The sequence below is a fragment of the Acipenser ruthenus genome, chromosome 31, assembly GCF_902713425.1.
Source record: "Acipenser ruthenus chromosome 31, fAciRut3.2 maternal haplotype, whole genome shotgun sequence".
Lineage (NCBI taxonomy): Eukaryota > Metazoa > Chordata > Actinopteri > Acipenseriformes > Acipenseridae > Acipenser > Acipenser ruthenus.
This window is the reverse complement of record NC_081219.1, coordinates 8,391,681-8,403,742: the sequence shown is the minus strand read 5'-3', so window position 1 is coordinate 8,403,742 and position 12,062 is coordinate 8,391,681. Positions and strand designations below refer to the sequence as shown.

The window sequence follows — 12,062 nt, the reverse complement described above, 5'->3', positions numbered from 1 at the left end:
GTTGGCTATTTATCCTGTGGGGTAGCTGGGTCAATTTAATTTCCAGGACCAGAGGGAGTGAATGCATATTTTGCCAGCTTGCCAGAAAGTGGGGTAGAGGTAGAAATATCAGGAAATAAAGCTTGCCTATTTCCTTATTCTGGCTATAGAAAAGATCAGCATCCATGCCCCATTGGAACTGGCTTCCCTTTCCAAAGGATACTAGAATCACTGCCTGAAAAGTCGCCACTTTTGAAGGTTTTCTGAGGTGAAAAACGATACATATCAGAAAGTCACATCACTGTTTACAAGCAACGTCAATAAATTCACCTGGCAAATTCAGTGTAAAACTAGCTGCTAAAGTCTCAAATCAAAACATGCCAACCGTCAAACAGGCAGATATCAGACATATGACAGAAAGACTGATTGATAGCAAAATAAATGAATGAATAAATAAAAATAAACTTAGTAACACTACATTTACCGAAACGAAAATACTTTATTATGGACAATGTTGATGACAATGGACATTACGGCAACATTACCCATCTCATCAGGTATGCTGGCCACCTCCCACCTCCCACGATGGAATTATTTTCCTGTAACTCACTGAAGCCCATCTATTATTCTATATGTGTGTGTGTGTGTATATATATATATATATATATATATATATATATATATATATATATATATATATATATATATAAATAATGGGACATTTTTCCACCGTCACTGTGTTCTTAAAAAAAAACTCCACCAACAGTACGGGGTTCAAAACAGGGCAGGGCCTGTATTTTTTTATTTATACAACAAACAATAAAGGTAAACAAAACAAAACAAATGACTAACTCCTTTAGGAGCGCTATCTAACCAACGGCTAACTCGTTTTCAGATTTCCCCCAAACTTTCTTCTTTTCCTTTGGGTTTTTTTTTTTTTTTTAATGTTCTTACTTTTCTCTCCATCCTTCTCACCCCTAAGCTCACCTCCCGTTTCTCTCCTCTCGACCTCCTCTCTCCCACTAATATATATATATATATATATATATATATATATATATATATATATATCCCTTAATTCCCAACAGGTGTGCCTTAATTCTGTTCTCTCCGCTGGGTCTTCTGGGAGATGTAGTTTCCTTTCTGGGCTTTATATAAACATGACTATACTGTATGTTCCTTATACTAGACATGGGTTCTGTAATAAATGTGGTCCTGTATACCTCCCATCCACTACCTTCCCCCATACTTTATTACAATTTATTTATATTTAGGAGGCTGTGTGGTCCAGTGGTTAAAGAAAAGGGCTTGTAACCAGGAGGTCCCCGGTTCAAATCCCGGCTCAGCCACTGACTCATTGTGTGACCCTGAGCAAGTCACTTAACCTCCTTGTGCTCCATCTTTCGGGTGAGATGTAACTGTAAGTGACTCTGCAGCTGATGCATAGTTCACACACCCTAGTCTCTGTAAGTCGCCTTGGATAAAGGCATCTGCTAAATAAACATATATATATATATATATATATATATATATATATATATATATATATATATATACACATATATATATATATATACACATATATATATATATATATATATATATATATATATATATATATATATATATGTGTATATATATATATATATATATATATATATATATAAAATAGATGGGCTACAGTGAGTTACAGGAAAATAATTTCATCTAGGGTTTCAGTGACATCATAAATTATGAGACCGAAGGTCAAGTAATTTATAAACTGTCACAGAAACCTGAGATGGAATTGTTTTCCTGTTCCTGTAACTCACTGAAGAGGCCCATCTATTATTTTTTATAATACATGGATACCCTTTTGATGCTAATATTAAAGAAGACGAGGTTCAGCAGTACAGTTTTTTTTTTTTTTTTTTTTTTTAAACGTAGTATTTCAGTGCTGTACAGACGTTCTATGTTATCTGTTACTGCTTCAGCTTTTATTTGGATGATTATTTACTTTGTTTTAAATTTCCCGTTCCTCTCCAGTTTTTCTGAGATACGAATGTACCAGCGTTACATTATTATTATTTTTTTTTCTTTTTTTTTTTTAAACTTATTCTCATTTTGTTGATCATTAATGAACATTTCTGTACTGTTGGTGCTGTCGAGTGATTGAAAATGAGACATTTTGTGTTTGCTTTGAAAAAGTGATGGTCTCCAGGAGTCTAATGGGTCAAAGTTCAAGTATATTTTCCTCTAGCGGAATTATCACTACTGTGGCATTATGCCTTTTTTTCCCCCCGAATGGCTCAGGATGCAAATATAGCAAAATATATATTATTTATTTACACTTTGATAAAACAAACAATAAAAACACCTATACTTCCTCCATACCAAAGCAAATGCAGGAGAAATTTTGACAATGATTGGTTATGTCGTGGGCTTTTATGGAGGAAGTGACATGGGCATTGGCACCGAAAAGAATTACATCAATGATCTCTGGGGAAAAGATCAGCTTGTTTCCTCCTGACCAGGCAACACGGAGACCAGGAGTTCAGACAAGGTCTTTTTTTTTTTTTTTAAATGATAATGAATCTCTAAATTTTGTGTTTACAGCCCAGCAAGGAATGTACAGTATGTTACCAACATAGTTTCTAAATCAATCATTATCACACAAAAGAAATGAGACTGCTCTGGAAACGCACTGTAAATTTGGCACTGCGCTGATCAAAAGTCTCCATTAGGGTCTGCAGCAGTAGGGAGTCTGTGGGGGCCAGCTGACACACGCACGCTCACGAACATGCAAGCTTGGCAGTAAAAGACGACATAGGAAAAAAAAAAGGCGGCAGGATGAAATTCAGCCTAAGTCAGCAAACAGTAGGCAATACACATCTCTAATAATACTGCATTATGCATCCCCCACATCAAGACATTTTAAGACTCAGTCAGCAGGGACTAGGTTATTAAGGCTGCATCAAAGAATAAAAATGACTTCAGGTACACAGGCTGGGTTTCAAGTGGATTATCTTCAGCAAGCACCACAGGAGAAAATTAACGACAAGAATGAAGAGATTTATTGTAAGGAGGATTCCTAGAACTGATGGCAGTTTTTCTTTTAACAATGTGTATTACCGTGTGCTAAGCAGGTACAACTCTACCTGCAAAAAAACATATAAATAATGTTGCTACAGAAATTCTCTCAACATTGAGTTTAACAACATGCAACACTGACTTTACTCCTGAGTCTGACAAGATATTAAACTCTTATCCCTTAATGCACACTTTGGTTGAGGTAGTAGCTGTTTTTTATTTCCAGTCACTAGATTAATTACACTATGTAAATTGTGATCTGATTGTGAACACATTTTTAGCAATAATGCTCAACACAGGAAATATCCAGATTGTGGACTGTTTTATTTTTTCTTGGGGGGGGGGGGGGGGGGTGCACACAAATGAGCCTGAGTTCAGTAATACAGTCAATTCTCGCAAAGACGAATTTCATGGGACCAATAAATAAATAAATAAATAAATAAATAAATAAATAAATAAATAAATAAAGTCTTTGATAATGCAGTACTATGTTGATTCTACGGCATAAACAGCACCCACTGAACAAATATTTACACAAGACGGGAAGACATATCTGTTATTTTTAGTTTTGAAGCATTAGAATTCTGCTGGCAGAAAAGCAGTTTCTTAACAGGAGGCCATTCAGCCCATCAATGCTCGTCGGCTTCTGGTGATTAAGTCTCAGAACAGGTTATCAGGCATTTAAGCTTGCAGGTTTTCCAGCTATTCACTTACAATCACGAACAACATGATCAACTGTGTGACTGATTCAAGTCCAAATAACACAGGAAGAAAAAAAACAAAAGAAAAAAAAAAACCACCAATGCCACTTTTACATACAGTGTGTTTATCGCATGAAGGAAATAAATAATCATCAACACAGCATGAAATGTGAATCCCAGCGTTTACTTTGATTAAGTCATTTGTGGACAATTTAAATATAAATCCTGTTTTTATATCATATGCAAGGAGCCTTGGAAGCATTTCAGGGAACACATCTGTTTTGTGGTTTCAGGCAGTGATGTATTAATTACACAGTTACATATTCATTCATTCACACTCTGGGATTTTACAGAGAAACCGTTACTGCTGCTTATGAAACAAAGTGGGGAGATGGACACCAGTAATAAGGAAAAAAACAACAAGTTTGGAGCATTGAGGTTTCAAACCAATTTCTGAACACAATTAAAACATTGGTTGTCTAAATATGATGTTAATTTCCTTTAGGTGGAAATATGCACCCTGAGACTGTAACAGTGATACCTAGATGAAGCACCCCTTTGAGCCAGGATGCTGTTGTGATTAAAGCAAGGCTCTGTTTCATGCACTTTCACAATCTGACTTACATCAAGCTGGGTACATAAAGCATGAAGGAGTTATACAGTAAATAAGGCCCTCAATAGCTACAGACTCAAAGACCCAATTACCACGGCTCTATGTCTTGAACAGACATGCAATTATCATTAAGTCACTATTTTGCCACTATTGCAATTTGTTCTGGATATATTACTATTCTGTGACATTGAGTTTTCATTCAGGTTGCATACAATTACAATACAGTAGATGCCGCTCATTAACAACATCTTGGTTCCCAGCAAAAAGTTGTCATTAACCAAAAGTTGCCAATAAGCGAAAAAACAGTTTTCAAGTGTATTTATATGGAACAACGATATAGGCCTATACTGTGGTTGTACACATATGGCACTGAAATACATGCGTTTTAAATGTTAGTGTTAAAAAATTAACGAGAAACACGAAATACCCAAATCATGCATGTGTAAAACAAACAAATAAAATACAACAACGTATTACAATTGTCCTTACAATGAGTAAAGCAAACATAAAATATATGTGGTGAACTTACAATCAATTCTACAGAACAATTTTACAATAAGAAATTGTCCAACATTGTCTGCTTTTTACAATGTACCACCTCCCGCTGTAAATCCATCTCAATTTTTGCGTGCAGCTTCATAGCCAGTTTCAAAGCCACAATTCTGCCTCAGTCCACCAGAAATCTGCAGTTGCTTGGTCAGTGTGTTATAAAAGCAGTAAAGCTGTCAATAAGTGGCGTGCAGTTGCTAATATCAGATTTCCATTAACATTAAAGTCTATGGGACGGGATTGGTTCCTGGGAAAATGTTGTTAACTGAAAGTTGTCTTTATCAGGGTTGCTAATAACCGGTTCTATTGTATATAGGCATATTAATGACTCTGTCTAATGTCCAATGCACACACTGTGATTAATACAACTTTGTTACTATAAAAGTAGTGAATCCAAAAGACTCCCACTGAATATAAAATGTATTTTACTGTATAAATGAGCAGATAGAATTGCATAGGAAAACAGCAAATACTGTACTAATGTGCAATCTTATAAATACTTTAGGCTTGTTTAATGGTAGCCATGCAGGCAGTTTTTAAAGGAATAGGGCAAGCTAAGAGAGACAGACACTTCTGGCAACGTGTCTGAGCTTGCAATTTCAAAACAGCTTGAAAGACCTAACGCCAGCTTTATAAATCAATAGAACTTATTATTTGAGAAAACACCAGACCCACTCAGAGCAAACATCATAACAAGGTAACATCGATCCAAAACTGGAGCTGTGAACACAAAATCAGAGTGGTCAGCTCCCTAAATATATATTCTGATAGTGAAGAACTTGTGGTATTGGATGAGCAGGTCTCTATGTAAAAACTGATCCCCATAAGTGGTTAACAGACTGTGATCAAGTTCATACACTTGCTAATGTACAATACATTTCCCCACCACAAATCTGAACAAGACATCACGAAAATACACAGCTTACAGAAAGTCCTGTATTTATTTTATTACAGAACAGCATGACAATTAATTTCCACATGCACTATATGACAGCAGTGCACTACAGCACCTTCTGGTCTAAAACAGTAGAGCTTGGGTGGTACGTGTCTAATCAGAGCACAGTAATCCAGGAAATACATTTCCCATACCAGTTGTAAATCAAGACAAAGGCTAATAACTCACTCACCACCTGCCTAAATAAGAACATTATTACATTTTAGACATATTTCTAGCCATTGCAGCTACTGTGTAGTGCCTGTTATGCATTACTTGTCTGATCCCCTTCCAAATAGAGCAACATTTTGAAACGTTAAGCAGCAAATCGCTATACTAATCCTGGAACATAATACCACAATAGAGCCCAGACAGTTTGCCATGCAGGAATTCATTGGTAATGTGTTGGATTAGTCCATTAGATCTGGATCCTGACCGGAACAGCTGTGCAGCGATACGAACTCTGAAAGCAGACAGTCAATGCAAACGATGCACTACAAGGTGCCTGCACTGGCTGTCCTTAATGTAATCTGTTACATATATAATTCACACACTTCAGTGTCGCCTCAAGATATCTATAAATTGGAGGGAATGAAGAATGTGCAGATTGTACGGTTGCCTGATGGACTACAGTACTAGCCACTTTACCTTGAAATCTGCAAGCACAGGCAGACAAAATCATTGGTTTTCAAGGGCACTGCAGTGAATAAAAACCAACACTGGAATATTGTGCAGTAGCTTGCTCCATGTCATCATGCTGCCGAGACATCTGGGAGTAACCATACAGCCAAGATCATACAATGACTTTAAACCTGCTCCTAATGTCTTCTGATATTTTTAGCATCACCTCCATCAGAGAAAATGCAGCATCAATACTTTTTTGGCACTCAAGACAATTGCTACTGCAGATATTAAAAATATGATAAAACAGCCAAGTATGTCCAATTAAAATATTGCTTTGTCAGGAACATTTGATCTCTGTACTTTACATTCAACTACTTAGAATAGCTAGTAACATATTAATTAGAATAGCTTGTTCAATCCAGAAGGCTTAGAGAAAGCAGATTTATGCTGTTTAAAACATGTATGGTTAGCTCAACACACCATTTTATAAAACATTGAATACAATACAAAAGCAATATTACTGTTCTGAAACACTAAAATCAATTCTGCCATTTTTAAACCTCAGCACAATAAAATACTTTAAAACATATAGTCTGTTTGGAAAATGAATAAACCCCTACTTACCATGTTGCTGTCTTTAGAATATTCCTAAAATGTTAATGCAGATAAACCTTCTACGCTTTATAATACATTTGAGAAGTATATCAATTTAAAATGCAATAGACAGGCGGTAAAGCCAGACCAAGGCTGCTGATGTGTAATGAAATCGAATAAGGCACAACTCCAGGGACATCCTTGCTTCTTCCATTTAGATCGCATCAGCAACCACCTTCTTGTTTGTTCTTTCCTTTCACTGACAAAAATCAATTAAAATGCACAGATGTTCAATTAAACTTTCAGTCCTTTCTCAGGGACCTCAAAAGTGCTCCGATTTCAACAAAGAGAACACTTCTGCCCGAACACAAATCATCGGAGATCTCAGTGATGCAAAAAGCAATGTCTGCAGATTACTTAAAGCCAACTTAAAGTAACTCTGAACAGTAAATCAGCATATCAAGCATCAGAACTAAGTAGGGCTGTGTTCAATGGTTCGTTCGCTAGCCAGGAATTCAAAAGGTAGTTCTAAGCCTTCAAAGGTTCGTAAGGCAGCATTCATACACTATGTTTTTTCTTTTCTGTTAACAGAAACCGTTTGGCAATGTGTGACTACAGTCAGCACTCGAATATCCGTTACCCAGATACACGGCAGTCGCATTTTACCGCCCTTGTTTGAAGAATAAAATAAATCCCCATTATATACAGACGTGCTCAAATTTGTTGGTACCCCTCCACAAAAAACGAAGAATGCACAATTTTCTCTGAAATAACTTGAAACTGACAAAAGTAATTGGCATCCACCATTGTTTATTCCATATTTAATAGAAATCAGACTTTGCTTTTGATTTTTTATTCAACATAATATTGTAAATAATAAAACAAATGAAAATGCCATGGACAAAAATGATGGGACCCCAAACCTAATATTTTGTTGCATAACCTTTAGAGGCAATCACTGCAATCAAACGTTTTCTGTAGCTCTCAATGAGACTTCTGCACCTGTTAACAGGTAGTTTGGCCCACTCTTCCTGAGCAAACTGCTCCAGCTGTCTCAGGTTTGATGGGTGCCTTCTCCAGACTGCAAGTTTCAGCTCTTTCCATAGATGTTTGATAGGATTCAGATCAGGACTCATAGAAGGCCACTTCAGAATAGTCGAATGTTTTGTTCTTATCCATTCTTGGGTGCTTTTAGCTGTGTGTTTTGGCTCATTATCCTATTGGAGGACCCATGACCTGCGACTGAGACAGAGCTTTCTGACACTGGGTAGTACGTTTCACTCCAGAATGCCTTGATAGTCTTGAGATTTCATTGTGCCCTGCACAGATTCAAGGCACCCTGTGCCAGGCGCAGCAAAGCAGCCCCAAAACATAACCGAGCCTCCTCCGTGTTTCACTGTAGGTATGGTGTTCTTTTCTTTGAAAGCTTCATTTTTTCGTCTGTGAACATAGAGCTGATGTGACTTGCCAAAAAGCTCCAGTTTTGACTCATCTGTCCAAAGAACATTCTCCCAGAAGGATTGTGGCTTGTCAATATGCATTTTAGCAAATTCCAGTCTGGCTTTTTTATGTTTTTCTTTCAAAAGTGGAGTCCTCCTGGGTCTTCTTCCATGGATCCCACTTTCGCTCAAAAAGCGACGGATGGTGCGATCAGAAACTGATGTACCTTCACCTTGGAGTTCAGCTTGTATCTCTTTGGCAGTTATCCTTGGTTCTTTTTCTACCATTCGCACTATCCTTCTGTTCAACCTGGGGTTGATTTTCCTCTTGTGGCTGCGCCCAGGGAGGTTGGCTACAGTTCCATGGACCTTAAACTTCTTAATAATATTTGCAACTGTTGTCACAGGAGCATCAAGCTGCTTGGAGATGGTCTTGTAGCCTTTGCCTTTACCATGCTTGTCTATTATTTTCTTTCTGATCTCCTCAGACAACTCTCTCCTTTGCTTTCTCTGGTCCATGTTCAGTGTGGTGCACACAATGATACCAAACAGCACAGTGACTACTTTTCTCCATTTAAATAGGCTGAATGACTGATTACAAGATTGGAGACACGTGTGATACTAATTAAAGAAACTAATTAGTTTGAAATATCACTATAATCCAATTATTTATTATCTTTTCTAAGGGGTACCAACAAATGTGTCCAGGCCATTTTAGAATATCTTTGTAGAATAAGCAATAATTCCTCTCTTTTCACAGCTTCTTTGCTTTATTCTATGACTTACCAAAGGCATGCAAGTATACATGATAAAATAGCTTTTAATTTCATCACTTTTCAGGAGGAATGAAGCATTATTTCAATGAGCTGTAAGGGTACCAACAAATTTGAGCATGTCTGTATATGTAACAAACTTATGCACTTTCCCGTCACATGCGATTTCTGACTCCGTCACCAGTTTTCTGATACAAATTAATTCAGAATTTTTTTTTGCTAAATTGCATTGCCTTTTAATTTTTTCTGTGCATGGGTAACATTTTGATTTCATTTTGCCGGTTGGGTCGTTAATGGGGAATTTTACATACTGCTACAATACGTACCTGATTTAAAAGTATATACTGTATTACAGTCCACGTGTCCACCGTTCTCTCTTTTGGCAAGTGATATTTTCAGAATAATATTGTTCTGAATTAAAATACTTCTGTTAAATATATTGTACCAACAAAACCAACTACAGTACATAAAAATGAATGCCTACTTATTTTAAAACACAGTCCTTTCAGCTATATATTTTTGACATTGTATCTCTGACATGTTCCCTGAAAAAACAAACAGACAAAGGTCTTCTTCGTCTTGCCCTTCTCCTCCGAACGTGTTCCTGCCTGTCCTCAACCAATCTCCAGGGTCACTTGACAAGCGTAAGTTCATATTATTATTATTAGTAGTCAGCTGCAGTTCTTTTAATTGGCTGCATTAAGGTGCTGCTGCAATGCAAGCTTACTGTACATACCGCAAGCAGCATCAATTACTTGTACGTAAACAGCATGTATTTTTACTGAATTTATAATGATTGTTTTATTCCATTTATATGGATTACCTGGAAGAACAGGATTTTCAATCAAATCATTAGTGCCATTGAAGGTTCGAACCTTCGTTCTGTAATGTGTTCCAAACCTTTGAAGGTTAAAATGTACCCTTTGTTATAGCCCTAGAAACAAGTTATTCAGAAACACCTCTAAGCATGAGACGTGAATACTGGAGAAATAGAATGACTTGTTACTAAGCTGAATTACATTTCGTCACTAAAGTAGCCATCTAGGGGCCTTTCTGCATATACCGGCTCAAGCTACTGAAAGGAAAAAACTCACTTTAGGAAGTAAAACACTGAAAAGCTTCACAACTGGATAGGTAACTAAAACGGTTCAATGCTGTTATAATACTGTACAAATTTTAGGCCTGCAGATCACATACGGTGCAATATGAACTTTGTGGTACAAATTGGTTAAAAATATGAGAACAGAATGGTGTAAAAGTGAAAAGTCTATACAACCACAGAAGTGAATGTAATGTACAGAAAGTACAATTGTGCCACCGAATACATTTCAGGCCGTGTTTGTCCCAGCACTAACTATTCTATTCCAGCAACAGTACAGTGTGTATGCAACAAGCATTCCGTTTATAGAATTAATTCTGCCAAGGTGTGGTGGGGTGGTCATGTTTTTTGGGCGGAGTGTGTGGACTCTGCGATTTTAAAGAGTCATCACTAGATGTCTGGCTCAGTAAAGGCATATGAACTCCTGGAGCAATCCTGGTTCAAATTCTTCCCCCCCTAGCCAGAAATCCACAAGCACATCAAACCCTAGCATGAGAGAATATATTAACAAGCCGTCTGACCGGCTCTGACCTATTTGCGGAAGTAAACTGTTGCCTTTCTTGCACTATGAAACAACAGAGCTTAATAACACAATGAATCCATGAGTCAGGGAGAGAGGAGACATGACCCTGACCCTGAGGGTAATCATGCTGTACTGCATTGTACTGAATGAGTAAAGCACTGCATGGATACAGATACAAACATGGAAATAATACCCACTACAAGCTCTATGCAAACGTTACGAAGTGCTAACCCAGTCAAAAATGTGAATACTTTGAAAAGCACAACAGTGACAAGAGCAACTTATCTAAAATAGTCTCAAATGCAAAAGTATGTGGAAGGATAAAATATCTTAACCCTTTGCGGTCCATTTATTCAGGGCGTCAGGTCAAATTTATTTTCACACGTGCAGTTTATTTTAGACACGCTGTTTAAAAGTATTTTTTTTCACAGTAAAACAGGTTTAAAAGGCACTGCATATCAACAGGACACTCAGTACTGCATCTCCAGCCCCGCCCCACCCCTCGTTCGCTGTTTTTTCCACATACCTCTTGATAGTAGTGCATACCGATAAATTGTCTCCTGGTCACTCGTTTTATCACCAAATTCCGCAATAATGCGATCCAAGTCATTATTTTATTACCATAACATATAAAAAAAGCTCTGCAAATGTCTGTGATATTCTTTGAGCGCTGGATGCAGAAGCAGCTATCTTGTCCGTATTATCTATGTAATGCAGGGGCTAGCTGTATTCATGAGATACGCCCCCTTATTTTTTTTTCGGCTTCTATCGATCTCACCTCGGCCACTGAATGGTTTTCTCGGCTTTTTCCGGAGAAAAAACGACTATCTTTTTGATGATGTCGGACAGGGTCCGACATTGGACCGGAAAGGGAAAATTGCAATGTCGGACCAGGTCCGACATAGGACCGCAAAGGGTTAACCGACATCCCAGAGTGAGGCAGAGACGCAGCAACAGTTTGAATGGAAGTGCAAGGTAATAAAGGTGAAAGAATCAATGTCTCAAGAGTTTATCAAATAACCATGCAATCCGAAACATCTATGGGAGGCTAGGAATGTATGATAAAAGTGAACACTGGGTACAAAATCAAGGCAGTTACCATGTTTACCATGGAGTGTGTGACAGACATCATCAGCGCATAAGGATCCCCCTTTTTTGTTGAAAA

At 37.4% G+C, this 12,062-nt stretch overlaps 1 protein-coding gene across 6 annotated transcripts in view; it reads right to left on the bottom strand.

Annotated features, from left to right (window-relative positions):
* The window catches only part of LOC117396682 (spermatid perinuclear RNA-binding protein-like), a 100,063-nt gene that overhangs the window by 52,866 nt on the left and 35,135 nt on the right, over window positions 1–12,062 (bottom strand). Inside the window, exon 1 of one of the 6 annotated variants that reach the window (XM_059005656.1) lies at window positions 12,006–12,040. The exons of 4 other annotated variants lie outside the window; for them this stretch is intronic. The gene's annotated coding sequence lies outside the window, so the exon portion shown is untranslated. Of the gene's footprint in view, window positions 1–11,996; window positions 12,041–12,062 lie in introns of those variants that run through there. One more of the 6 variants, XM_059005655.1, reaches the window with a different exon arrangement.